Below are 16,267 nucleotides of genomic sequence, written 5' to 3'. Positions count from 1 at the left end.
CAAATTCAGAATAAAAACCAATCCGTGGTAGCATGCAGTGCTATAATTCTGATGGAACAGCAGCAACAACATACTCCTACTTAGTGTCTCTCTCACTGCAGTCCTATGCATGTTTACTCAGAAGTAAGTCCCATTGAGTTTAGTGGGATCTATGGCATTACACTCTCTTTCTCTGTTCTCAGAGGTGATTGTATATGGAAGTTTTCCAAATATTACTTACTAATTCACTTGTGAGGTTTGACACTTTTAAACACTGAAGGATAAAATCCATTGAAACAGTTTAAGGATCCATCCAGTTCTATTTTTCTGTACATTAAGAATAATGCTTTGCTGGCAGTATTAGCATATTACGCTCATGGCAGTGATATTACCCCAAAACAGCTGCACGGTGGCAGTGAAAACATTTAAAGCTAAATTACATGGATTGTTGCTATCTTGTAGAGAATCTCTACCTAGCTGGATGTGCAGATATTCTTTACATGATGGTGTCAAGCTACATGAGATTCAACAGGCAGCAGCTTTTCCCAGCATGCTGATATAGTAATGAGGAGAGTGTCACCTGTTGTTTCTGGCTGTGAATGCAGTTGATAAAAGATTGAGGGAAAACAACATGGCAACCCGTGGGAGACCAGTAAAGGCTATGCCTTTGGGAATGAAACTCTGTGGAACAGAACGAGGTACTGTTTCCTGCTGTCTCCAAATGCGATTTCAGCCAGTGTGCTCATCTTCTGAAAAGTAGTGATGCATACAGACATGCTCAGAGGCACTCTTTTATTTTTCACGTTCCAGCAGTGAATGCAGCTTCTCCCTCCTCCCCCATGCAAGGAGCAGTGAAGGGGTGGGGGGAAGCATCCTTAACAACCAAGCTGTTAAAGATAAGGGCCATATGGCATGGAAACAGGTAACAACCTAATCCACACAAGAGTTTGGTTTATTGTGCTCATTGCCCAGCTACCCAGGTCTTTAGACTCTACTAGTCCGAAAGCTTACACTAAATCTATTCGTTTTTGAGTTGGGGGGGACGGGGACGGGACGACGACATCCTGCTAGAAGCTTCGACGTCCCTCCCTGCTTCCCTCAACTAGCTTTGCCATTTAGCACAGAGGTGGCTGAGCTGTGTCGCTAGCCCAGGCTTTGCAGCGGCCTAAGCAAATCGGCGGACATAGCGGGAAACGGTTGTGGGTGGCTTTGGGGACCGAGCGGGGGATGGGAAGGCATGCGAGGGGTGCAGAAATCGGAGCAGCAGTCTCAGCAAGGGGGCGGGGCCGGACGCCAGGGGGCGGAGTCTTCCCGCCCCGCCTCCTGCCGCTTGTCTAACCTTTCAAGTGGTTTCTCCCCCCCCCCCCGCCACTCCTCCTCCCCCGCCTTCGTCTTCAATTTGCGCCGGGCGGTGGATCAGGCGAGGCGCAGACGCTGCAGGCTGCATGAATGGGTAGGACCTATGTGAGCAAAATGTGTGTTTTCTTTTGAAATAATAATATTGAGCGATCAAAGTCACATCCCCTTTCAAGCCGGTTTCTGCTCCAGCTTGCTGGCTAGCGGGGGGGGGGGGGGCGGCATGCGTGATTTATTTATTATTTCATTGGCAAAAAAACAAAAAAGAAAAAAAGAGAAAGTTTCCGCGTGTAGAGAGAGGGTACATCTATGTACGTGTGCACGCCTAGGATCAGTGAGCGTTGAATTTCTCCTGCGTCCCGATTTCACCTTTTAGCCTCTGGATCCAAACTGTTGAATACAGTTGAATACTGTTCACGTGAGCAGTAGTCGGGTCTAGGGCGAGAAGTGGCATCGGATTGAGACGAAATTGGCGTCGGGGATTTGAAATCTTTCATGTGCAGGAGCATCATAATCATAATAATAATAATAATAGAAGAAGAAAACGCGATTAAAACTCAGCTTGCCTGATTTCTACCTCCACATCTTTTGAGCTTTCCTGTGTTTCAGAGACTATATTTTGCAGGCAGGCAGGCAGGGAGGGGGTGGAGGAAAAAGAGGTGATATGCAACTAATTACCTAAAGGGCTTTAATGAGGTTTGCTACGGGGTCTGGAGACTGTTGGTGAGGGGAGGTGCAGAGTGGAGTTTGAGCACTGACAAGATTCTCTGTGTGAGAGAGAGAGAAAGAGGGAGAGAGGGTCTCAGTGTGATGAGAGATGTCTGTCCTTAAATGCCTCCCCGTGCTTTGGCCAAATCTGTGAAAGAGCAAACCTCTACCCAGTTCATTCTGATATCCTCACTGAGGAGGATTTTATGCATCTTCCCTCCGTTTGAACAAATTGCTCCCTGCTTTTCTTTAAGAAGAGAGAGAGAGAGAGGAAAGAAAAGAAAAGCATGCGATCTGCCTGTGAGCTATCCAGCTGCAGCTTTGAGGGGGATGGTGGTCTTGGTGTGGTATGTTTTCTTTTCGTACCTCCAGCATGGATTCGCCACCCCCCCCTCTTCTGGAGGAGGAGGGGCCAGGAGACGAAGAGACAGATGTTTAGGTCTTTTCATTTGGCCGATTCCGCTTGACAGGGGTGAAGGGATCGCTGGAAGGGCAAGGCGAAAGAGCAGGAGCTTGGGGTAGAAATGAGCATTGCGGGTCGCCAAAAAGGCAAAGGGGGTTGCATGTTTCCTTGTCTGTGGGAGGGGTAAGGCTTTTGTTTTGAAAACCACACACCCTTTCTGTATTTATGAAAAAAAGAAAAAGGAAGCGGGTGGTTAGGTTGCTAGGGAGTAGAGGTGATGGTAACTGAACATCTGATTATGCAAGTTGATCAGTGGCTGTATTTATATATAGCTGCATCTAGACAGACAACTATATTCCATCCACATCAACTCTAATCTGTAATAGCTACAGGGTGTCTGTTTCTCTAGCTGGCATTGAGGGGATTGCTAAAGGGTAGGCTGTTTCCTGAAAGAGTGATAGGGAAGATACAGAGAAACTTGCATGCCTGTTTAAATAGGGAGATCTGCAAACATGTGATAGAATATTCCCCACCAGTGCCACCCCTCCATCTCCGATCTGTGTGCATATCCAGGCTAAAAAGGACACTTTGGTTTCCTAATTTGCTGCTGCTGCTGCTGTTGTCTAACCCTGGCTTCCTGTAATTCACTGCAGGCAGAACAAAGCTCTGTCACAACTGTGCTTCCTGGTTGTCGCCTCCTGCCTGTAAGCGGCTGAACGTTTCCCGCTTGATATCATCATGCAGAAAGAGATGAACGAGACGCAATGAGAGATTCAGGTAACACCACCAAAAAATATGTTCGATATCTGTTGCTGTGTTAGTGCTGCTATCTCTGGAGCATTGCCATGCATGGAGATCTTGTTGAACTCAGCTTTATGGCTGTGGTTGCATCACCATTGATTTTTAAGTGAGCAGCATTGAGCCCTACAGTTCATTAACACACACCATCCAAGGGGGGGGAAATAATGAAGCTGAAGTAGAGACTGGTCTCTTATTCTCTTAAAATGCCTGTCAAAGGAAGCAAACATTCAGCAGTTTGTTGGACATTGAGAGCTAATGTATTTTTTTCTTAAAGGTTTTTCTTTTTCTTCAGTTGTGGCAGTAGCAAATATATATTTAAATCTCTCTTCATGGTCACTCTGTGAGAACAAATTCTGGTTTGTTAATGTTGTGGGGGGTAAGGGGGGCGGATAGACTGTCTGGTTAAAAAAGGTTGTCAGGAAAGGAAATAGGGTTTAAAAATGTAAACTGATGATTGTAGCTACAGTGTTTTGTTCCAACAGGCAATTCACTGAAGTGACTTTCTTTGGAAACAATTCAATATTTGACTGGAATATGCTTGAAAACTGGTAAAAGATTTGAATGCAGTAAACTTGCTGAGACAATGGGGGTGGGGAATGTAAGGGGCGTGTTTGTGTAATATGTGGCAAATGAAGTACAACAAAAAGAGCTGGGCTTTTCATTGTTTATTAAGCTGTCAGACCTTTTAATTCACGAGTTTATTTCATCATTGACTCAGCAAATTATTCGTCGGTTATTTGTCTTTGCCCTTCTTCAAACGACAGTTCTACATACGATAGAATTTTCCTCATGCCTTCTTTAAATTATTTCTTTGGCATGGCTCCGGTACATATATATTTTGAAGCATCTAAGGGTCCACCACACATCCAAGTCTTCCTTCTCAACCTTTGTACCCAGGCTGAGGTCATAGGCCTTCCTGAAGAACCCACTTGGATTTAAATAATGTAGCATTCTGGTGTGTGTGTATGTTTCATCATCAAATCTCTTCTCACTGATTTTCTTTAAGTACTGTTCTTGTCATGGTATTTATGCATTCATTAAGACGGCTTTAGTCTTTTTAAATTATGGCTGTTTGACAGGAACCTTTTCATGGGGAGAACTGGAAAGTCTTACAACAGTTTGATAAGGCTGTCATAAGATTGTAATTAGGACTTGGATCCATGTAAAACAAACAAACAAATGCGGTGGGGGGAGGGGAGATCCCCCAAGCAGCCCTCCCCCACTCCTTCCTTGCTCCCTTCCCACCTTGTGCCTTCATTTGCAATAAAATTAAAGAACTCAGGGGAGAGCTCAGCTAAGTGGATAATTCGTAACAGCTGCCGCTTTTCCAAGGTGACATTTCTACAGCTGTCAAGAAAAGCAGGGAAAGAGAAAACTTTGGGTGCAATCCATGGAGCACTGCTCCTGTACAAGAAGCATTAAAACACATAGGACTTGCATGCCAACTGTTCCTGGTGGATTACATGCTCAAAACGAGAGTGTTCAGGCCACACTGGGGAAAGTAATTCACAATGGACTGTTCGGGGTGGGTGGGGGAGTGGTGTTGTGCTTTAGGTATTTGTGTGATGCTACTGTGAGACTACAAAACTTGGTAAATGTTAACATTCACAATCTCAGCTGAATTTTATGAATGTCTGGTAATATATCCATTTCCCTACTTGATTGGATATACTAGTTAATGCTGACAATTGTATTTCGGTGACTACCTGCATGTGCCAGTGTGTATATGAGTTTTTGGGCAGTCACAAAATTTGTTGGGCGATATTCCACATCACCAGATTGTAGATATTCATATGTGCATAGACAATATGCTGATTCTGGTAAGGTTTGTGGATTTTCATCCAATTGCCTTTGTGTGTGTGTGTGTGTGTGTGTGTGTGTGTGTGTGTATATGAAAATCACAGTGCTTAAAATCCATTGTGTAATTGTTCCCTTTCACATTCATTGAAGAGATTTCCATTAACTTTAATGGGATTAAGGTCACAAAGGCACATGATGCAGCAACCCTTGCTGAAGCTAATACAGATCTGGTCAGTGCCTTGGTGGTAGAATGCTTAGGAACCTTACACATGAGTTCTCTGGAGGAAAGGCAAGATAGAAATATATTGAACGAATAAATTTTAGAACAAATAAGACCTGTCCATGGTTTAGTGTGAACATAATGTTTAGTAGGAATTACTAAGTTATAAACTGCATTTGCACATAATGTTAAGCCATGGTTTAGTATTACATGCGAACAAGGCTATAATTAGTTTTCTGTCTCTTGGCTAGCTTGGTATCAACACTCCGTGGTTTAGCTTTACCCCAAATGCAAAAAACAAACAAACAAACAAAAAACTTGGCTGCTTGCACAACTTGCAGTGAAGGCTCTGAGTAAGAACTGAGTTCATCTTAACACATGTGTTTAATTTTTGTTTTTGTCAGTGGGATAGTTTACCTGCATAAACTTCAAATGCATGCTGACTTCTTTTCCTCTCACAGACCACAAGGCTTCACCACTTGCTTTGGTTGTCTCATGTGACAGGATGAGGTTGGAACTATTTTGTTTTGAAGCTAACACAGGTCTCTTGACCTGATTTTGCCTCCTAATGATAATACAGAGTGAGGAGCATTTTTTCAGAAGAGAATTAGCAAGTGGGAGGAGGTATTTCTAGTTACCCTATCAATTCTCTTCTGCAAGTCCACTAAGCGTTTTGGTTTTTTTTACTGTTACACTTTCCAACTGGGTTCTGAGACTAGAAAAAGCTTGGTTGTAGGAAAACATGGCCTGGAGGGTGCATTTGCAGCAGAGGATCAACAGCACAGGAAGGTTTAAGCCCCATCTTTTATCCCCTGCATATCCCTACCCCACCCCGGTGTGAACATGCTCTACTGAGAATTGGCAGATATTTGGTTGGGAAATCATGTTTGCAGGTATAAAGTGTAGTTCTGCCTTGAGTGTGAAGTTCAAATTTGAATCAAATTATAATAATAAAGAATTGCACCCAGATACCTCTGAGCATCTGTTCGTGATAGCGGCACACTGAGTGAATATTTCGGCAGTGGGAAGACACTGACCAATGACATGGGCTGGATAAGGAGTTTAGACAATTCCTCCAGAAGTACAGCAACAGCCTTCATGTCATTGGTCAGGAGATGGGACATATTACTGAGTTAACAACTGACAGGGATTGGAGAATGCAAGCTGTCTTTTAGATCGATATAGTAACAGAAGCATTTATGAGAATTACGTGGCTAACATGTCAGTTGTGGCTTGCATAGGCCTCAGGAGATGCCCAGAAATAATTTGGTAAATGTTAGAGACAGGAGCAAGCTAGCTAAGCTAGTTGGATGTTTGTTGGGATGTTTTGATGTAGATGTAAGGTCCAGCAATTTGATTCGGCTAAATATGGGCATAGGAACTTAGCCTATGGAGATCACTTTGTATAAGACTTGCACTGGACCATACAGGCTGCCAAACTGAATCTACACAAAGGACCAGCTTGGATTCTCTATCCATTGCCTGCTTCTGCTTCCCTGGTGCCCATGGTATTACTTGGATGTATGCCGAATTATTTTTGGTATAATGCAGGCTTGTTTCATAAATGCATGTTTATCACTAGATAATTGTAACATCAAGGGATGGCTTTTGATGTGTGAATGAGCCATTACAGGTTCCATTACCATAGGTGGCATTTTCGTATTACTCAAAAGTCAAATACAATGTTTTCAATAGTCTGTTTCATGCTTTCTGCTGCCAATTATATTAGTGGCTTTTATTTTGAAGCATTGTGGCCTCTCAGCTAGAAAATCTTTCACCTACCAGTGTTCCTTTTTTAAAAAAGAGAATCCTGCGCAAATTGCTTATGTGGTATTTATTTACAGCAGTTCTGTTGAAAACACCAAAACAAAAGTCACCTTAAGAATCTAAGCTTGCTTATCCTCTGTGTATGTGTGTGATTCTTTGGGAACAACAACCCCTTTCCAAAGCTGCTGCTACTTTTATGTAGGTAGTGCCATGTATGTATGTGCATTTAAATAGAAGTTGCATTAGGGCAAAGACAATAGTACATTTGTCATGCATATGCAGAACTTTAACGGCAGCGGATTAAAATATCCTGCATAGGGGGCAGAACATCTATACCACTGTTGCTGTCATGTTTACCACGATGATGCCCCTGTGTGGAGGTCCTAATGGTCACAGGGAGCAGCTGGTTTTTTGTTTTGGGGAGGGTTTTTTTGTTTAATTCTTGAACCTTTTGAAAAAAGGAACCATTCTAAGGAGCGCAGGCTTTGAGTAAAACTTCCAACTATTTTTGTTGCCCTGCAGTGGTGTCAAGCATTTGGGATGGTGAATGTCCCTTTGGGCAGATTTGGCCTCTGAAGGAAAACTATTTGGCCCAAGGAGGCGCTACTAGATTTTAATTATTTTGTGGGGAAAAAGCCTGCCCATGATTTTACTCATAAGGAAAATAAGAAAATACTTCCAAGTTGTAAAAAATAAGGAGATTGTATACTTTGATGTCACGCATCTCTCTCTCTCTCTTACTATATCATGCTCTAGCTATGCCTGAGCTCCATAACTGTGAGGCCTTTACTGATAGATGGCATAAACTAGGGTGACCATATGAAAAGGAGGAGAAGGCTCCTGTATCTTTAACAGTTGCACAGACAAAGGCATTTCAGCAGGTGTCATTCACATGCTTGAAGCACTTGGTGAAATCCCCTCTTCATCACAACAGTTAAAGTTGCAGGAACCTTTTATAGAGTGACCAGATACAAATATATATATATTTCTGGACCACAATCTTGATAAGAGAGTACTCTCCAAGTGTACAGAACAGGGAGCTCCATCTCTAGCATAGGCAGTAGCATTGTGAGTCACACTTTTTGTCTGAATATTATTATTATTTATTTATATAGCACCATCAATGTACATGGTGCTGTACAGAGTAAAACAGTAAATAACAAGTAGATAACAGTAAATAACAAATAAAAAATAGGTAGTGTTCTGTTAGAGAGGGTTCTTGAACTGGCTGTGTGTGTGTTTTGGCAATGTTTTAGGAACCCAGACAATACTTAGAGGCTGACTTGTGTTCTTGTAGAATATGAATTGCAGGCTTTTCTTCCTCCTCCCATCCTGCTTACACTCATGAGACCTGAAGGGGACACCCCTCTCTGTGTGCCATCTAGTGTTGAGGTACAGCGGATGCCTTCTCGATGGTTATATCAGTATTGTGGAGCCCCTTGCCCCTTGAAGCCTGGATAGCCCCTCTCTCGTCACCTTTCGCCAATTGATGAAGACATTTTTATTACAGCAGGCTTTTTGTCTGCAAAGTACCTGCCTGCTGTTTTATGTAAAGGTCATGTTTTATCTGTGGTCTCTGCTTTTCTTCTATTTTAGTAAATTTTTATTGGGTTGGATCCAGACTCAGTCATGCTTAGAGCAGGCCCATTAAAACCAATGGGACTTAGGCTGATCGCGACTAAATTCAGTCTTGTTGATTTCAGTTGGTCTACTCTAAGCATGACTAAATTGGATCCTACCCACTGTATTTTATAACATTGAAGTTTTACATTGGTCCAAGCCACCCAGAGTAGTGCATAGGCCCTAGAATGGTGGGAATAGAAATCTCTGTAGAAACATGTAACAGTAATTTAGGCCAGTGTGTCTCAAACTTTTGTAGGAAGTGTAGTACAGTTTTCTTTGAATTACAATTGGTGGCACAATTTTACTCTTACCCCCAAAAGATTGGATTATGTATAAGAACCCCTGAGGAACAGTTTCCTTTCTTTCTGCACAAAGTTGCTGATCCTGATGTACTTTTTGACTGGAAAGGGCCAAGGCCTGCGCATTGACACCAGTGGCCTCCTCTGGGGCATGTCCATCTCTATATTCAAAGTGATTGGATGATCAAATCATGCCAGGAGGAGGGAGATAGTAGAACTATCCACTCCAAAACAACAAGTGATGTAGGTTTTCCTGAAAATTTTGGACTGGAAAATGTTCCAGTGCAAATTTGGTTAATTGACTAGGGTAATTTCCATAGGATTTTTGTTTGTTTGTTTGTTTATATTGGATTTTTTTTCCATTGCCCATGGGTGAGCAACTTGTAGTCCTCCAGATATGCCATCAGCTCTAGCCAGCATAGCTAATGGTTGTGGGATTATGGGAGTTTTAGGCCAAAACCTTTAGGATGCCACAAGTTAGCATCTTTATTTTACTTGTATTTAGTAAACGTAACTAAAAAAAGCGCTCCATGTTATTGTGGTGTATTGGGACAAAAGAAGTACTTGACCTGGAATATTTGAGGGGGGAAATTAAAGCACACTTAATATGAGTTAAATATTATATTATGTATACATTTTATTGGAATATTTGTAAAAAAAGAAAAAAGTTAAGACAATAACATGTACATTTTCCACAGAACAATAAAGCACTGAAAAAAGTTCCGGAAAAAATTCTACCCCACATCACCTGCTTTCAAAGAAGATGAGAGGAAGGAGGCAAGGGCATAGCAATAAACCATTCAGAAATGTAGTGGGATTTGGGTTTCTAGAAGCTTCCATTTCTTATGGCGGAGCTCTTCTTGCATGGCATGCTACTGTGGGGAATTACTTACGCCCTTCCCCTTTGTGGAGAGCTTTTTGTTGCAGATGTTTATAAGGAGGTGGTACTTACAAGCTGTGGCGGCATGCCAAAACTTGGAAGGTTTCATTGGCAAATGTCACAATCCTTGTGTCTACTCAATTTGTGAGGCCCACCTTACCTCACATGGTCATTGCTAGTCGGAGCCATAGCTGTTGGTGTATGGAGAGAGAAATAGTCGGCTTGCTTATGGGTTTTAAATGTTTGGTTGATTTAATTGATTGATTGTGAATTAGTTAAAATTCTTGTTCGTAGTAAAGTGTATTTATTGATTTTTGGTTATATTGTTGTAGTTTGTACATTTTGGTTAATTGGAATGCACTTTTGTATAGAGTGCAATATAAATTTGTATTATTATTACAGTGCTTCAGAATAGTTTCATTTCTCAGTATAGGTCTACCTTGGGCTCTTGCAGTCAGTTGAAAGCTAGGGTTGAGTGTGGAGTTTTCATTTCACTCTTTAGTTGATGTAGATTTTTCCAGTCTACAAACAGCATCCCCCAAATCACTAGATTTGATCCCAGCTAGATTTGATACAGCTTGCCTTGCTGTATCACATACTCTAGAAATGCCTGTTTGGCTAGCAGGAAGCTTTGAAACCCTCCTGAGCTCTCAGTCAAAGTAAACAGCATAAAACAAAATGCACGCAGGCCTCTGAAAGCCTCAGACGTTTTTACAAACGAGTTATGCAAAAAGAGATTTTAAAAGACGAGTTATGTTTCCCAAGTCTTAGCTGTTGTGACTGTGCTGCAGAACTGACCTCTTTCAAATAATCTCTCATGATGTAGAGCTCAGGATATACTGCACTAATCCTCTGGAGTAGCAACTCTGCCCAGTACAATTGAATGAGTGACATGTTATACAGTCCTAAGAAGGACCGTGTTTGGGAAATAAACAACGTTGGAACCGGAAAAATAGTTCGCAATAGCTAGGGTTTGTTGAATAATTTGGAATTGTTGTCTCTCTGGAGTACAGCTTTTCTAATGTATAGTTTTTCAAGTTGCAGCCATCTAGGCAAAGGAAGTGAGGGCAAAGAGGAAGAAAGTTATGACAAAGGAGCAATAAGATTGAGAAATGGAGCGGAGGTGGTGGTAGGAAATTTCCCCTTAACTTCCAGGGCAACAGAGTCTGGGTGGGGAGCAAGTGCAGGCCCTTAGTCTTTCATATGCATGATTGCAAGGCCTTCTCAGTCCACTGAAGTGTATGAAAGAAAGGGAAATGTTTGTAATAAGGAAAATCAATGGTGGGTGAGGGACGGCATACTCTCGGGCATCATACAGTTTGGCCAGTTTGAGGACTACGAAAGGGTAGTTGTGCAGATATATTTAAAGCAAGGCAATTTGAAGAATTAGTTTAGGCCATAATCTTATGCACAATTACATGGGTGTAAGTGTGCTGTAGAGTCCAGTGGGGCTTTGTCTGCGAAAAGGTGTATACATTAGGTTGTAAAATCATTGAGTTGGAAGTCTGTTTTGTAAATGTAAAGAAGATCATAGGGCAAACCTTGATTCAGTTCTAAAATCGGTGGGCAACAAGTTTATATTAAAGTCAAGTTTCATTTTCTACCAGGTTATAATTAAAACGAATATTATAATTGAAATCTAAGAAAAATGAAAATTAAACATGCCTTTTTTTTAAAAAAAGTTTTCCCGCTCTGGTGCATACTGTGATGTAGTTGATGTAGGACGAAATGGAAGCAGCAATTATGGATTTTCTATGATGGGAGTATTGTTAGTAGTAATAATTTATTCTGCAGTTCTTGAATAACACCAGCATACTATTTCTAGGAAGAACTCTACAAATGTTGACTCATCTTGGAAGAGCCTGCTTCACTCAGGAAAATTAATTGCAAGGTACAGGAGATACCTGAAGGGAGAAGGGAAACATGCTAGTGACAGCTCAGTAGGAGATGATTTCATTTCTTCTTGATTAAAATTTTCATAGCAAGCTCTTTTTACAGCAGATAAAGTGTGAATCATTCCCTCTGTTTGTAATGTTCAGAGGTGAGTGTTGTTGCTTATGTAGCCAAATGGACACCATCCATGCACAAGAGGGAGGTATCAGCAGACTGGCCCATAGGGCGAGGGACTCCAAGGTTTGCAGAAGTCCCAAAAAACCTTTAGGGGAAAGAACTCTAAGCGTGGGTGGGATCCAACCCCAAAACAACCCAATGAGGACTGAACATGTTCAATGAACACGGAACACTGACTGACAATTGCGTAGGGTGGGGGAAATGGAATGGTGTAATCTTGGAGGGACGGATTTGTTTGTTTGGTACGGTATGATTTTAAGTTTGTGGCAAGAGCAGAGGGAACTATGATGCAGCACCAGGCCTGCACTGCTGGCTGTTCCCTGATGCACTTAAGTAGGGTGACCATATGAAAAGGAGGACAGGGCTTCTATATCTTTAACAGTTGTATTGAAAAGGGAATTTCAGCAGGTGTCATTTGTATATATGGAGAACCTGGTGAAATTTCCTCTTCATCACAACAGTTAAAGCTACAGGTTCCCTGCCCTCTTTTAAATCTGGTCACTCTAGTATAGCCCCTGCAGCTTTAACTGTTGTGATGAAGAGGGGATTTCACCAGGTTCTCCATATATACAAATGACACCTGCTGAAATTCCCTTTTCTATGCAACTGTTAAAGATACATGAGCCCTGTCATCCTTTACATATGGTCACCCTAACTTAAGCCAGGACAGAATAATGCCAAGGTACAGGGTGCCTATGTGCATGTGGTTTGGGAGCACTGGTTTTGCGTTCTTTGGACTTTGTTTGTGGCATGCCAAATTTTTGAGCCACCACTGGTCTACGCTCCTTGTCTGAATACTTAAATTCTAGCTGTTCTTTTTTAAAATCCGGGACCTGTCTTTCCTAATGAGTAATCCACCAGGCAACAGTGCTGTAATTCTTAACAGTAACTGATTTGTATTTCAAAAGTGTCATGCACATTAGAATTCAGTGGTTACCCCAGTGCATCCCGCCTCCTCCTCCCACCCTTAATAACGAAAATTAAAACAGAGTCGGTTTCTGGAGCTGTGAATTGGGTAGAGGCTGGCAAATTAGCACAGATCAGCCTATTGGCAACTTTCCCGAAGCCCTTGGCCCACCAATTAATTTGCTTTTTAATACCTAACAAATATGTACTGAAAATTAATGCTAAGGCCTAGCCAGAACACCTGTAGGCATTCTGTAACACATGGCTAGAAATTTGTTTTGTCTATTGAGCTTCCTGATAATGAGAACCTGCAGCAGCTGATCTGCTTTAACCTGCAGTACAAAGAAAGTAATTAAACGTTTTTAAGTATATGAGTAGAGAAGGAAGCATGAAGTAGTAGCCCAAGGAAAAAAAATGTGTTTGCTGTGATGCTTGGAGCCTGATTACGAACCCTGGTGCAATGAGACTTCCGTACTCTTACTTTATAGGTCTAGTGTGGATGCTCTATTCTTTCTTATGATAGCATGGATGCTCCATGCTTTCATATTGGGAGGTCAAAATGTTGTTGTTGATTTATTGGCTCTGGTTTGCACAAAGACGAGTGTGCGAAACTAGTGGTTACCACACCTAAATCTGGTTCTGTTTCAGTTTGTGTGAGAAAATGAAGGGTAGTATCCAATGGTGTCATTCCACATACTCAAATAGTGCTAGTGGAGCTCCGCCAATCTTTCTGCTACGCAAGCATTTGTGCATTATACTTGCACAAAGGCTTGTTCATGCATAATACGCAGTGGGGTTGCGCAAGCATTTAGTTGGATTCTCCTATCGCGTGTAGTTCTGAACCTGGTTTCCGCTAGCTAGCTCAATGCCATTTCCGCTGACAGAATGACACAGTTGGATACTACCCCGAATAGTAATGTTACAGTGTAAAGATTCACAGGTTTGGAGCAGTTTAATTTTTTTAGGGGGGCATGTAGTCCTGAGCACCACCCCTTATTCTCTGTCCCCAAGGCTGCACATGTGGAGGCGGGGGTTGCTGTTGCAGCTGCCCCTTTAAATTGTAGATAGGGTCAGTAGCACAACTTTTTAGCTGCCTTTATACTGGCTGGTCCGAGGAAGGCTTAACTGGGTGGAAGTAGATAGACATTCTGCCCATTTCCTCTGCCCACCTATCCAAAGTTAAACCAGTCTCAGACTATTTGGCTCGAAGCTGGTTGTAAAATTATGCTGCTTTCTCTGCTATTTCTTAATTAAAAAGAGATAATGGTAGCGATGGTAGCAACTCTGCATTGTGCTTTGCTTAGGGCAGGCGTGGAGAACCTGTGGCACTGCAGATGTTGGACTCCAATTCTCATCTTTCCTGACCGTATTGACTGGGCCTGTTAGGAGTTTGAATCCAACAACATCTGGAGGGTGACAAGTTCCCCACCCTGTCATAGGGGCCTGATGCTGACTAAGTTAAGCTGATGGAGAGATGAGCTTAACTCTTATGTAACCAATGGACTTAAGGAGGTTAAATTTGGGCTGTATTGAAGCTGACTTGCACATTACAAGGTGGTAACGCTGATGTCCCTCCAAAACTAGTTGCAGCTACTTTTAGTCTGCTGATGTGTGTACTTGTGGTTACACTTCATGTTTTCAAGCGTACACTTTGGGTGTACACCTAAAAATGTAATATGTGAAGTTAGCCTTAAAAATAAGTGCATGGATATTTTTTTCACTAGTCTGCTATTCAAGACATACCAAAACAGGGAACCTATTTCTTCTAATTTACAAAAACTTCTCAGCCTCATTGCCTGGAGGTGTATCTTAGTTGCCAAAGGTGAGTGGATTTCCAAGCCTGGTGTGAAATGGTCTTAAGCTAACACTGCTGTTGGGAGCTGTTTATTATTTTTGCTGTGGAGGCCTGGGCTTCTCCTTAACACATGCTATACTTCTTGCACAGCAGTACAGTCAACACTCCCAGCCCATTCTTTTTTTACTGAAGTCTCATGCTGTTTTGTATATTTTTCAACTTTGGGAGGATCTGAGAAACCTTTAATCTTTTATTTGCAATCTTGTAAGGCAAATCTATGCTTTGCATGCAGGGACAATTATTACTGACATGCACTGTGTTATATATAATTTTACTATTGCATTTATATCCCACCTTTTTTCCTCCAAGGAACCCAAGGTGACATACATAATCCTCCTCCTCCTCCTCTCTATTTTATCCTCACAACAGCAACAACTCTGTGAGGTAGGTTGGGCTGAGAGTCTGTGACTGGCCCAAAGTCACCCAGTGGGTTTCCATGGCTGAGTGGGGCCTAGAACTTGGTTCTCCCAACTCCCAGTCCAACACTTTAGCCACTGCACTGCAATATATATACACACATGCATATGCCTCAACTGATTTATGTAAAATGTGTTTAAATAGTATATTACTAATACCCCAATTTGCTGTTCCTGGTGTTGCTTTTTTTCCAAAGGTCATTAATTTGTATCAGTTCCTTACTGACATAGTTTCCTTGGTACAGATTGGTGCAATTATAAGGAGATAATCACCTTTCAACTCCAAGAAGGATTTCTTATGAAACCTACTTGGAAATGCATTTTAAGGAAGATGAGGAGACAGGCTGGGATGAAAAGAGAAGATGTATTTCTCTTTCCTACCCATGCCCTAACACATGCCGGTATTGTTTTGTAGATCTCAAGAGAACTGGGTGTTCTTTGGTTTCCGTTTAATCTGAGCCAATTTGTTGCACTACCTATTGTTTTGTAAATGACGTGTGTTTGCTGTTCAAATATATACTTTACAGAGTGTTCTTTTTCCAGAAATTCAGTCTCCCAAACTACTTAACTGTGGAACTCTCTTAGGTTTTTCTTTGTTTCTCTCCAACGACTGAGTGAAAGCGAAGCAAGTCAAGAGTAAAGCTATGGATAATAGCAACCAAAATCCAAAGAGCTCTTTAGGCCTGCGTAATCACTTCTCTATGTGACTGAGACTTCCTGTCCCCCACCCTCACCCCAGTTTCTTGTACTGCAGAGGTGGGCGACTGTGTGGCTCTCAGGAGGACTGCAGCTCCCATCAGCTCTAGCTAGCATAGCCAATAGTGAGGGATAATGCGACTTGCTGTCCAAGAATGCCTGGAGGGCCAGAAGTGGTCCATGCCTCTGTTAGAAGCCTCTCCCTATAGTTATGAGTCTTGTAGAGTAGCTTGTCCTTGCCGGGGTACATGGGCAGTTACGTTCAGAAGAGGAAGCCCAGTTAACCCCAGTCTCTCCACAAAGCTCACTGAAAGGCCCTTTGGATCATAGTCAAGGACATTCAGTGACTTTCAGAGCAAGAGGTAGGCCTCTCTAGGGAAGTGGATGTTCTTAGGAAGGGCATCGTCTTCTTTCTGACCTCTCTTAATGCATGTTTTGACTGGCTCAAGAGTCAAGGATCTCAAATGATGTTTATCAGTTGTGTGTTT

The 16,267-nt window shown here is 42.1% G+C and overlaps 1 protein-coding gene across 5 annotated transcripts in view; it reads left to right on the top strand.

Moving 5' to 3' along the window:
* The first annotated feature begins 1,386 nt into the window (after positions 1–1,386).
* The window catches only part of RNF152 (ring finger protein 152), a 50,115-nt gene continuing 35,234 nt past the window's right edge, over positions 1,387–16,267 (top strand). For 4 of the 5 annotated variants that reach the window (XM_063130271.1, XM_063130274.1, XM_063130275.1 and 1 more), the window contains exons 1-2: positions 1,387–1,432; positions 3,100–3,223. The gene's annotated coding sequence lies outside the window, so the exon portion shown is untranslated. Of the gene's footprint in view, positions 1,433–2,497; positions 2,562–3,099; positions 3,224–16,267 lie in introns of those variants that run through there. The other variant, XM_063130272.1, reaches the window with a different exon arrangement.

This window comes from Elgaria multicarinata, chromosome 7, assembly GCF_023053635.1.
Source record: "Elgaria multicarinata webbii isolate HBS135686 ecotype San Diego chromosome 7, rElgMul1.1.pri, whole genome shotgun sequence".
Classification (NCBI taxonomy): Eukaryota; Metazoa; Chordata; class Lepidosauria; order Squamata; family Anguidae; genus Elgaria; species Elgaria multicarinata.
Note: the sequence above shows the minus strand (reverse complement) of the source record. Positions and strands in the feature narration are given on the sequence as shown.